This window comes from Ovis canadensis, chromosome 10 (assembly GCF_042477335.2).
Source record: "Ovis canadensis isolate MfBH-ARS-UI-01 breed Bighorn chromosome 10, ARS-UI_OviCan_v2, whole genome shotgun sequence".
NCBI classification, from domain to species: domain Eukaryota; kingdom Metazoa; phylum Chordata; class Mammalia; order Artiodactyla; family Bovidae; genus Ovis; species Ovis canadensis.
Window position 1 is genome coordinate 21,799,962 of NC_091254.1, and position 13,480 is coordinate 21,813,441.

Genomic DNA, 13,480 nt, shown 5'->3' on the forward strand with positions numbered 1-13,480 from the left:
TCTAAGATTATTGATATTTCTCGTGGCAATCTTGATGCCAGCTTGTGCTTCTTCCAGTCCAGCGTTTCTCATGATGTGCTCTACATATAAGTTAAATTAGCAAGGTGACAGTATACAGCCTTGACATACTCCTTTTCCTATTGGGAACCAGTCTTCTCCTCCATGTCCAGTTCTAACTGTTGCTTCCTGACCTGCATACAGGAAGAGTATATATATACTCTCAAGAGGCAGGTCAGGTGGTCTTGTAGTCCCATCACTTTCAGAATTTTCCATAGTTTATTGTGATCCACACAGTCAAAGGCTTTGGCATAGTCAATAAAGCAGAAATAGATGTTTTTCTGAAACTCTCTTGCTTTTTCCATGATCCAGCAGATGTTGGCAATTTGATCTCTGGTTCCTCTGCCTTTTCTAAAACCAGCTTGAACATCTGTAAGATCACAGTTCACGTATTGCTGAAGCCTGGCTTGGAGAATTTTGAGCATTACTTTACTAGCATGTGAGATGAGTGCAATTGTGTGGTAGTTTGAGCATTCTTTGGCATTGCCTTTCTTTGGTATTGGAATGAAAACTGACCTTTTCCAGTCCTGTGGCCACTGCTGAGTTTTCCAAATTTGCTGAAAGAGTGCATTGCTTTCACAGGATAAAACATTTTTATTCTCATTTATAATCTATATATTGAAGCTATTCACAAAAGAAAGGCATTATGCAAATAGAAAAAAGAAATAAGAATTATTAAGGCTTACTCTGTGTCAGGTGCTTTTCCAAAGTTGTCTATAGGTTTACATGGTTACTTGTCACAATAAATCCATGAAAAGATAAAGTTTATATATGAGAAAATTGTGAAACACGAAACAACATTTCCCCAATAGTAGTTTTCCTAACTATACAGTAGGTACAAAGCCTTCAGTTATTTGAAGCCAGTTATATCCACTTAATTATGTCCTAACCAATGTAATTTAATAATCAGTGATGTTCTAAACTTGCTGAAAAGGAAATCATTTACCATTTCATTGTTCTTTCCAAGTCTTCAGGTTAAAAAGCAGACTTTATTAATCTAATTTTGACCATAAAAAATGGAGCAATGTCTCACCAGATTAAAAAGAGAGAGAGAGAGAGAGTATTGTGAAAGCCCTAATTGAGCTGATTTGTCATTCATATGGTCTGCTCAGAATTGCTTTTAACTGCAGAATTTTATATAACTGAGAAAGATTATCTTGCTAAAGTCACTGCAATTCTTGTATGTTCATTACCATATCTCAGCTTATACCTTAAAATACTGTTCTAGTTTGCCCACTGAGAACGTGAGAGGAATGGAAACAAAAAAATTAAAACATAGAAGTTTAACTGAAAGCCTGGGCTTCTTAAGCTGTACACCATACTTCCTAAAGTGATGGTAAACAAATGATACTTTCCATACTTTTACAACATTCTTGTTCTTTCCAACCCCACTGTGCATGCAAACACTGGCTTCTAAACATATTTTAAAATCAGTTTTTAAGCAAACCTTGATATCAAAATCATGAGAGTTCATGGGGAAGAAGCATATTTCTTGTGATTCTAGAAATTCTTAAAATGCTTCATTTGAGGTTATAAGTCAATTTCACTTCTAATCTGCTTTTCTAATTATGTGATATTTTTATTATTTTGTATACAAAGAGATGTGAAATTTTCTCATAAAGATAAAACTATACATACAAATCAATTTGCATTCTACAGATATGTAAACTTAACAGGTGCAAGAAATGATTCAATTTAAGTTGGTATTAGTAATGATGGCATTATGAAAAGTGATCTTTTGTACGTATGATAGAAACAAACCCTTTGAAAGAAATGAAAAGTCTTCAAATACATAACAAACGAGCTTTGTGTGAGCAGTGTCAAATAATCTGATGGTGTTTTTAGAGTTTTATATTGAAGTTCATCTTTTTTTTTAAATTTTATATGCTTATGAATATAAAGTTTTAATTTGTATAAGCAAGACTGAATATTGATGAATAAAAATGAATTTTATAATTCAAATACATATATTTAAATTTTTTCACAACAATAAGAAGGATTTTGCTACACTCCTCTACAAAAATGTTCACATGTATTTATTATATTTAGTCTATGTTTTATTCTGTTTAGACTATTGTGTAGACCATGGATGAAGAGTTTGTTAAATATTCTAATTATCAATATTTTAGGCTTTGCAAGCCATATAGTTTTTGTTGAAACTACTTAATTCTGTCAATATAGTGTGAATACCTCAATAAATCATGTATTTTTAAATGGGTATAGAGATCCTCAGCAGTACTTTATTTACAAAATTAGATAATGGTCTATGAATCATATCTGTTGATCTTTGATTAGATGAGTGCTTTTCAATAGAATTTTCCGGAAGTATGGAAATGCTCTATGACATGTTGTGCAATGTGGAAGTCACTAACAACATTTGGCTATTGATCACTAGATATCTGTAATAATGCTAAGAAACTAAATTTTAAATTTTATTTGAGGCAATTACTTTAAAGATAAATAAATAAATAAAAACATATATAGCATATAGCTTATGAGAATTTAGCACAAGTATAGACATGCATATTAAATGTTAATGAATAGCATATTATTTTTACTTATTACAGTTATTTATATCATTGATAAAAAAGACTACTTAATGAGATAAGATATTTGCAAATACTAATTTTGATTAAAAATTCATATCCAAAATATATAAAGAACTCATACAACTCAGTATTAAAACACACACACACACACACAGAAACACAATCTGAATAAACAGATGGTCAGAGAACCTGAAAAGGTATTTTTCCAAAGAAGACACAGAGAGGGTTAACAGGCACATGATATGATGTTCAACATCACTAATTATCAGGGAAATGTAAATCAAAACTAAAATGAGGTACCATCTCACACTGGTTAGAATGACTACCTGCAAAAAGATAATAAATAATGTGTTGCTGAAGATGAGGAGAACAAATGAATTCATGCACTGTTGCTGGAATTGTAAACTGATTCAGCCACTATAAAAATAGTATGGCCCTTCCTCAAAGTAATTAAAAATAGAAGTACTGTATAATTTCATAATTCCACTCTAGGGTATTTATCTGAAGAAAATGAGAACACTGATTTTAAAAGATATATGCATCCTAAAGCATTATTTACATATCCAAGATGATTTACATATCAAGAGATGAATAAGAAGGAATAAATGCATATATATATTTTTTTTCCAAAGAAGAGATTTAGAGGGTTAACAGGCACATGGTAATATGCTCAACATCATGTATATAAATATACATGTACATGTGAAAGTCAAAATGTTACCACTCAGTCATGCTCAACTCTGCAAACTTGTGCTCTGTGGCTTGCCAGGTTCCCCTGTCCATGGAATTCTCTAGGCAAGAATACTGGAAAGAAAGTGACGTGAAGTCGCTCAGTCATACCAGACTCTTTGCGACCCCGTGGACAGTAGTCTGCACCAAGCTCCTCCATCCATGGGATTTTCTAAGCAAGAGTACTGGAGTGGGTTGCCGTTTCCTTCTCCAGGGAATCTTTCCAGGGATCGAACCCAGGTCTCCCTCATTGTAGACAGATGCTTTACCCTCTGAGCCATCAGGGAAGTCCAACTTCAAAGCAGCGGGACAGCGGCACAGCCCTCCCCAACGCAGGGAGGGCTGCTCGCGGGGCACACGAGAAGGCGAAGCAAGAGCATCTGCTGTGTCAGAAGACCAATGGCCCTACTAATGCCCTGAGGCGGGGGACAGGAGCTTGAAGGCCAGGGCCAGAGGCTGCCCCCAACCTCTGCCTTCCTCACCCTCCCCAATCGTCAGGGGGAAAGACAGGTGAGGGGCCCAGCGGAGAGACCAAGAGCGGACACGTTCACCGGGAACGCCTGTCCCTCGTCCAGCTCAGCAACCCTGGAGAGCAAGACCACACCACATTGATCAGTTGAGCCAAGGTGGAGCTAGTTCCACCTCCAAGGAATATTCCCAACTCAGGGATCAAACCTGGATCTCTAGTAGGCAAATATACATAAATATGTATAAATAGAATATTACTCAGAAGTAAGAAATGAATGAAGCTTTGCCCTTTGTGACAACACGGATGACTTTAGAGGGTGCTATGAATTGTAAAATAAATCAAACAGAGAAAGACAAAACCTGAATGCTTTCATTTATATGGGAAATCCAAGGAATTAAACAAAGGAACACAAATAGACTCACAGATACCAAAAACGGTTGGTGATTGCCAGATGAGGGTGTTGAGGGGAAGAACACAATAGACTAGAAGGTTTAAGAAGTATAAATTAACAGGTGTAAAGTAAATAAGTTACAAGAAAGCAATTTACAACGTGCAGAGTACCACCAATATTTTATAACTTTATATTGAGTATAATCTGCAAAAATAGCAAATTACTATATTGTAAACCTAAACCTAATATAATGCTGTAAGTCAACTTTGTCAATTAAGAACAGAAAAAAAAGTTTATAATATTTTATTAGATCTTTATATTACAAAAGTTTTACAAAATGATTAAACCTATAGACTTTTGAAACTGAAGAGCACGATAAAAACTGTTATGCTATTATAGATAACTTAGTTGTGGATTTTGTCTTTTTCTGAGAAATTTTTATCCTGTAGAATAATATTTCTGTGGATAAATTTATTGTAAAAAATATTTTACCACAGTATATTTAAAATACAGTCAGCCTCATATCAGGTTTCCCATGTGACACAATGGTAAGGAATCTGCTTTTCAATGCAGGGAACATAGGCTTGACTCCTAGGTCAGGAAGATCCCCTGGAGGAGGAAATGGCAACCTACTTCAGTATTCTTACCCAGAAAATTCCGTAGATAGAGGAAACTGACAGAGTTGGACACAACTGAGTGGCTGAGCATGCACATAGCTTTAGTAACAAAAATCCAAATAAAATTAGTTTAAGCAATGTCAACATTCTGGAAATCAGAATGTTTTAATATCAACAACAAAGGCTCAACATTATTTTCAGAGTTCTAATTTCTTTCTTTTTCCAAATTGTACTTTTCAGTATGTTTTTTCTATGTAACTATTCTCTAGGTCTCAAGAAAAACTACTGCAACCACATGCATAACTTAAATCATATGTATACTTGTCTCGCTAGTCAGGAGAGTAGTAAATCCTATAAAAAACAAGGAAAATTCCTAAGAATATTATCAATATACTTCCCTTTAGAAATATTGCCCGAATTATCCCATGTGCTTTTAGATATTTTTTCCCACCACCAAGTGAAAATGAATTTCATAATTAGACTATAACAATTGCAATTTCCCTCTTGAGTTAGGGCCTAGGTTGCAAATATCTTAAATTCACTAAATTTTGAATATCTGAAAAAAAATTGGATTTTGTTAACAGAGAGTGGCAAAATTTTGTTAATGATCAACACAAATTATTTTCAACAACTGCATATTTAGGAAAATAAAAATTTTGAAAAAAGATAACATGCTATACTGCATAATACAATTCAATGTAGAAGAAAGGATGGAAAATAAGCTATGTCAGAAAAAAATAGTTTACTTATTTGATATAAATAGGAACTACTATTAATTCATTTGATGTAATATAAGTTGGCTTTGGTAAATCAGTTGACACCATGTCTCAAAAAAACTTACGAAGAAATTAATTGAAAATGGCTTGGATATGAACACTGTCACTTGGACCGAAACTGACTAAAAGACCATAAACAAAAATTAATGATAAATGGCATTTAGGAAGTAATTTCACTTTAGAAAAATTAATATCTTGCAATGGCACCCCACTCCAGTACTCTTGCCTGGAAAATCCCATGGACAGGGGAGCCTGGTAGGCTGCAGTCCATGAGGTCGCTAAGAGTTGGACACGACTGAGTGACTTCACTTTGACTTTTCACTTTCATGCATTGGAGAAGGAAATGGCAACCCACCCCAGTATTCTTGCCTGGAGAATCCCAGGGCCGGGGGAGCCTGGCCGTCTATGGGGTCACACAGAGTCAGACATGACTGAAGCAACTAAGCAGTAGCAGCAGCATAAAACCCTGAATACCTTTATAATTAACAATTATATTATTTTTTCAATGTTTTTATTGAAAACATTGAATGTTTTCAACTAATGTTTTTATCAATGTAAATAACACATTTTTTGAAAGAAATTATAAGTAAATTAATTCAAAGAGTTTTAACATTATTTTTATGGATGCGTGAGCTTGTGATAGAAAATAAGCTAAAGAAAGATGTCACACAGAGTTTTTTATTCCCCCAAAATGCTACAACTGTGAACATCCTTTCGAGGCTTAAGTTTATTATATTTATGGCTTCAAAGACATTTCCCTGAGAAAGGCTCTTTTCCTGTAAGTCAAAGTGTCAGTATCATTGAAAGATGTTATTTAAACCTACCAATTTTTCTTTCTTGAGGTAGTTTTCTTACATGTACTTTTACATTTTGTATTGCAATTCATTGCTAAATATTGTCTGTGCAGACTGTGTGCTTGTCTTTCCTTTATTATTTATTGTACTAGCCATGCCAAAATCAGTTAGAATACCTAAATGAAAGACAGTCTCTGCATTTATGGCAATTATAAAGACAACAACTATAGATTTCTTAGATAAATTCTCAACATTTTTGTTTAACAATTGCTTACATGGTGCTTACTATTTGCCTGGCATTGTTCTAAGTTTTTTTTATAATGTCTCATATATTGATACAGTAGTAGTTATAATGATATTTAATAATAAATATTTCATCATTTACAACAATTTAGAACTTTTACATTTTCTTCATTCTCTCCATAAACTCTGCTAGACAGCCTGGGTTTCAGTAGTCAGTCACAGAATAATTGAAGCTTGGTTGATGAAAAACACTATGAAAACATCATACTGGCATGACAACTTCAGGACCTTCATACATATAGAAAAAAAATCTATTTGTTTTGTTCCTTTTTTTTGCTTTATGTAAAAAAAGGTGATAGTGTATATATATTCTACAAACAAGGACCAGTCATAAATATAGAAAACAAACAGGTGGTTGCCAAAGGGGAGTGGGTAGGAGGATGAGAGGAACAGGTGAGAGAGAAATAAGAGGTATAAGCTTCCAATTACAAAATAAATGTCATGGGTATGAAATGAACAGTGTGGAAATAGAGATAGTTATTATATATTTTTGTATGGGGATAGATTATAATTAGACTTACTGTGGTCATCATTTGAAATGTAGAGAAAGATTAAATCATTAGGTTGTGCACCAAAAACTAAACAGTGTTGTAGGTCAGCTACACTTCAAAAAGCCAGAGGGGAGGTGGGAAACAAACAAACTGAAAAAGAGATTAGATTTGAAGTTACCAAAGATGGTAGAGATAAGGGAATTGAATGAAACTAGTTAATTCCTGGGTCTGGGACAAACCCCTGGAGACGAAAATGGCAACCCAGTCCAGTATTCTTGCCTGGGAAATCCCACGGACAGAGGAGCCTGGTGGATTTGCAAAAGAGTTGAACACAAGTTAGAGACTAAACAACAACAATAAGAAAATCAAAAGTATAAATTTCCAGTTATAAGATAAATAGGGTACAACATGGTTAGTGTGATTAATATTTATTTATATATACATATGAAATTTGTTGAGACACAATTGTAAGATTTCTCATCGCAAGGAAATGTTTTCTATTTATTTTATTCTGTATCTGTATATGATGACTGTGGTTCACTAACCATTATTGTGGTAATTATTTCATGATGTATGCAAATCAAATCATTATGGTAAATACCTTAAACTTACACAGTGTTATGTATCAATTACATAGCAAAATAACTGGAAGAAAAAAATCATAGATTTTGAATAGATTAAAAAGATACAGCTAAACACAAATTAAAAACAAAAATAAATTGAAATATATGGCGAAAGACTTCCAACCCCAAAGGCACCTTCATGGTTTAAGCCCAGGTGGATACTAAGCCACAATATCTGAATTATATAACTGAAGCAGAAAGTGAGAGCAGGACAAAGAAGGACCCATTCTGACTGAGTCAGCCCCCTTTGGGAGCCTTTCTAAGGTCTTAAAATACTTTTATTTGAAATTAATGTCATAACTTTGTCACATAGTCACATATAAAGGAGGTTGACAATATAGTCTTTTAGTCTGGGATACATTTCCTAGCTAAAAATCAGGATTTTCCTTCTCTAGGCAAGATGAGATGGTGCTTTGTTAGGCAATTAATAATCTCTGAAATGAAACGTAGTATAAGCTGAAATGTTGAATGGGTATGAAAAATGCTAATAATCATGTTAAATAATATATTTTCTTAAAATATAAATCTGATCATGTTCACACACACAACAGTTTTTAAAATGTGGCTATTTTTGAGGCTGAATAACAACTGGAAAACTAGAAAAGCTCTTGGTATAATTCAGTCTGAAGCAAAAGGCCTGGGAATTGGGTCACTGGTGTTAAGTACAGGAGTTTGAAAGCCCAGTATTCAGGAGCTGCGATGTCTGAAGGCAAGAGAAGATGGATAGCTCAGCTCAAGGAGAATTTGCCAGTTTTAGATTTTTTTGCTCCATTCATGTCCCAAGTGATGGAATGATGTCAGCCTATATTGCTGAGGGTGAATTTCTTCACTCAGTCTCCTGAATCAAATACTGAAATCCTTTTCAGAAATACTCACGCAGGCATATCCAGAAATAGTGTTGACCGGACTCGGCATCCCTTAGTGTGGTCAACTTGACACATAAGATCAACCATCACAGGGACAATTCATTCAATGAAGTGAACACTACTCTGATACTAAAACCACATGAAGATATTGTGAGAAAACAAAGCTAAAGTTAAATATAGTTTATAAATATAGATGCCAATATTCTTAATAAAATCTTAGCAAATTGTGTTTTAACAATACAAAACAGCAACAAAAACCCTCCAAAATGTCTTGACTAAATATTGTTTATTTCATGAAACCAGATTGTTAATTGGTACAGTTATAAGCCAGAAAGTGGAAGGAAAACACAGCAAAATAATTCACATACATACACAAAGTATAAAAAAAATAGATGACATGTGGATAAGTATAGTTCGAATCAATGATATGCAGAAAATTGATATAACTGCAGGAGTAAAGCTTAAATAGATTGTTTTGTTCTAATGAAGTATTATGTTTCTAACAGTGGTAGATATCTATTGTCTTGCTGTGATCAAATATGCCAGTTTTGCCTTAATATTATGCTCCCCTTTTTACATAGTATTAGAATTTTAGCCTATGTTGGCATCTGAGCTAAATACCTCAGTTGCCTTTGGAGCATAATATGACCGTTTAACTAATATCTGGTAAAACGTCCATTAGGTTTTCAATATCCCTATTAATTAATGTTGTGAATTCACATACAAGGTTTCTGCAATAGAGCAGACTATTTTGATGAGATGGTTGGATGGCATCACCGACTCAATGGACATAAGTTTGAGTAAACTCCATGAGATGGTGATGGACAGGGAGGCCTGGCATGCTGTAGTCCATGGGGTCGCAAAGAGTCAGACAGGGCTGAGGGACTGAAATGAACTGAATTTTTACTTACGAGCAACTAATATCCGTGTTACTTCTGTACTCACTTTTTACCCTTGAGTGGGCAGAGAAAGAACTAAATATATAAGTGGTCTGTGTTTTAGGATAGAACCACTCAAAAAACTGAATTTGGAGTATTTACATAGAGTAAATTACCCTTCCCCTTCTGAGAGAATCGCCTTGGAAACTTAATGGGCAGAATCTTTCTTTGAACACTGATATGTCAGCAAATATCTCCAGATAGAAGATGAGGATATGTGCTTAAGACACATTTGTGATACTTCTATGATTGTTGTTCTGAAAAATCTTTGAATATAAACAAATATGTGTGTACTAAGTCATTTCAGTCATGCCCAACTCTTTGTGACACTATGTACTATAGCCCACCAGGCTGCTCTGTCCATGGGATTCTCCAGACAAGAATACTGGAGTGGGTTGCCATGCCCTCCTCCAGGGGATCTTCCTAACCCAGGGATTGAACCCAGGTCTTCTGTATTGCAGGTGTATTTTTTACCAGCTGAGCTACCAGAGAAGCCCATTCATATATTTAATTATATCATCCCAGAAAATTCTATTTTGGCATATTCCTGTCTGGAAAGAACAACCCAGGGAACAAACCTATGTCTCTTATACCTCCTGCATTGTCAAGCGGGTTCTTTACCACCAGTGCCACTTGGGAAGCCATCTGCAGTTAATCTCTCTGGGTCTTTAGTATCTATATTGCATTTTTTAATGTATTTATTTTTTAGTTGAAGGATAGTTGCTTTACAAAATCTTGTGTTTTCTGTCAAACCTTAACTTGAATCAGCCATCAGTTCAGTTCAGTTGCTTAGTTGTGTCTGACTATTTGTGACCCCATGAACCACAGCACACCAGGCCTCCCTGTCCATCACCAACTCCCAAAGTCCACCCAAACCCATGTCCATTGAGTCAGTAATGCCATCCAAACATCTCATCCTCTGTCATCCCCTTCTCCTTCTGCCCAATCTTTCCCAGCATCAGGGTCTTTTCAAATGGGTCAGCTCTTCACATCAGGTGGCCAAAGTATTGGAGTTTCAGCTTCAGCATCAGTCTTTCCAATGAACACCCAGGACTGATTTCTTTTAGGATGGACTGGTTGGATCTCCTTGCAATCCAAGGGACTCTCAAGAGTCTTCTCCAATACCACAGTTCAAAAGCATAAATTCCTTGGCGCTCAGTTTTCTTCACAGTCCAACTCTCACATCCATACATGACCACTGGAAAAACCATAGCCTTGACTAGGCAGACCTCTCTTGGCAAAGTATTGACTCTGCTTTTTAATATGCTGTCTAGGTTGGTCATAACTTTCCTTCCAAGAGTAACAATCTTTTAATTTCATGGCTGCAATCACCATCTGCAGTGATTTTGGTGCCCAGAAAAATAAAGTCTGACACTGTTTCCACTGTTTCCCCATCTATTTCCCATGAAGTGATGGGGCCAGATGCCATGATCTTAGTTTTCTGAATGTTGAGCTTTAAGCCAACTTTTTCAGTCTCCTCTTTCACTTTCATCAAAAGGCTCTTTAGTTCTTCTTCACTGTCTGCCATAAGGGTGGTGTCATCTGCATATCTGAGGTTATTGATATTTCTCCCAGCAATCTTGATTCCAGCTTGTGCTTCCTCTAGCCCAGTGTTTCTCATGATGTACTCTGCATATAAGTTAAATCAGCAGGGTGACAATATACATCCTTGATACAGTCCGTAAGTATACATATATACTCACCCTTGTGAACCCTCCCCATCTCCCTCCCAATCTTACCCCTCTAGGTTGATACAGAGCCCCTATTTGAGTTTCTGAGATAAACAGCAAATTCCCATTGGCTACCTATTTTACATATGGTAATGTAAGTTTCCGTGTTACTCTCTCCATACATCTCACCCTCTCCTCCCCTTTCCCCATGTCCATAAGTCTATTTTCTATGTCTGTTTCTCCGTTGCTGCCCTGTAATTAAATTATTCGGTACCATTTGTCTAGATTAGACAAATGCATTAGAATACAATATTTATTCTTCTCTTTCTGATTTACTTCACTCTGTATAATAGGTTCTAGTTTCATCCACCTCATTACAACTGACTCAAATGTGTTCCTTCTTTTATGGCTGATTAATATTCCATTGTGTATATGTGAGAGGGTAAGGCAGGAAGGCCAGGGGTCTCCAAAGGGAGGAAACAGGCTAAAAGTGTCAGACATTTTTTATCTCTCCCTTCAACAGCAGAAGGTAACAAATTACAAGTGTCAGATTTTTTCCTTCTCCACACAAAATAAAAAGGAGCTTTCTCAATGGAAATGTTTTTCTTATGCTATATTAATGAAACTATGTATTTGATTTGGAATTTGTCTGTAAAGTTTTTGATTTCTCCTTCGTATTTGAATGAGATCCTTGCTGGGTACAGTAATCTGGGCTGTAGGTTATTGTCTTTCATCACTTTAAGTATGTCTTGCCATTCCCTCCTGGCCTGAAGAGTTTCTATTGAAAGATCAGCTGTTATCCTTATGGGAATCCCCTTGTGTGTTATTTGTTGTTTTTCCCTTGCTGCTTTTAATATTTGTTCTTTGTGTTTGATCTTTGTTAATTTGATTAATATGTGTCTTGGGGTGTTTCGCCTTGGGTTTATCCTATTTGGAACTCTCTGTGTTTCTTGGAGAGAATTCAGCACCACCAAACCAGCTCTCCAACAAATTCTAAAGGATATTCTCTAGACAGGAAACACGAAAAGGGTGTATAAACCCGAACCCAAAACAATAAAGTAAATGGTAACGGGATCATACTTATCAATAATTACCTTAAACGTAAATGGGTTGAATGCCCCAACCATAAGACAAAGACTGGCCGAATGGATACAAAAACAAGACCCCTCTATATGCTGCTTACAAGAGACCCACCTCAAAACAAGGGACACATATAGACTGAAAGTGAAGGGCTGGAAAAAGATATACCACGCAAATAGAGACCAAAAGAAAGCAGGAGTGGCAATACTCATATCCGATAAAATAGACTTTAAAACAAAGGCTGTGAAAGGAGACAAAGAAGGCCACTACATAATGATCAAAGGAACAATCCAAGAAGAAGATATAACAATTATAAATATATATGCACCCAATATAGGAGCACCACAATATGTAAGACAAATGCTAACAAGTATGAAAGGGGAAATCAACAATAACACAATAATAGTGGGAGACTTTAATACCCCACTCACACCTATGGACAGATCAACTAAACAGAAAATTAACAGAGAAACGCAAACTTTAAATGATACATTAGATCAGTTAGACCTAATTGATATCTATAGGACATTTCACCCCAAAACAATGAATTTCACCTTTTTTTCAAGTGCTCATGGAACCTTCTCCAGGATAGATCACATCCTGGGCCATATATCCAAACTTGATAAATTCAAAAAAATCGAAATCATTCCAAGCATCTTTTCTGACCATAATGCATTAAGATTAGATCTCAATTACAGGAGAAAAACTATTAAAAATTCCAACATATGGAGGTTAAATAACACACTTCTGAATAACCAACAAATCACAGAAGAAATCAAAAAAGAAATCAAAATATGCATAGAAACTAATGAAAATGAAAACACAACAACCCAAAACCTGTGGGACACTATAAAAGCAGTGCTAAGAGGAAAGTTCATAGCAATACAGGCATACCTCAAGAAACAAGAAAATAGTCAAATAAATAACCTAACTCTACACCTAAAGCAACTAGAAAAGGAAGAGTTGGAGAACCCCAGAGTTAGTAGAAGGAAAGAAATCTTAAAAATTAGGGCAGAAATAAATGCAAAAGAAACAAAAGAGACCATAGCAAAAATCAACAAAGCCAAAAGCTGGTTCTCTGAAAGGATAAATAAAATTGACAAACCATTAGCCAGACTCATCAAGAA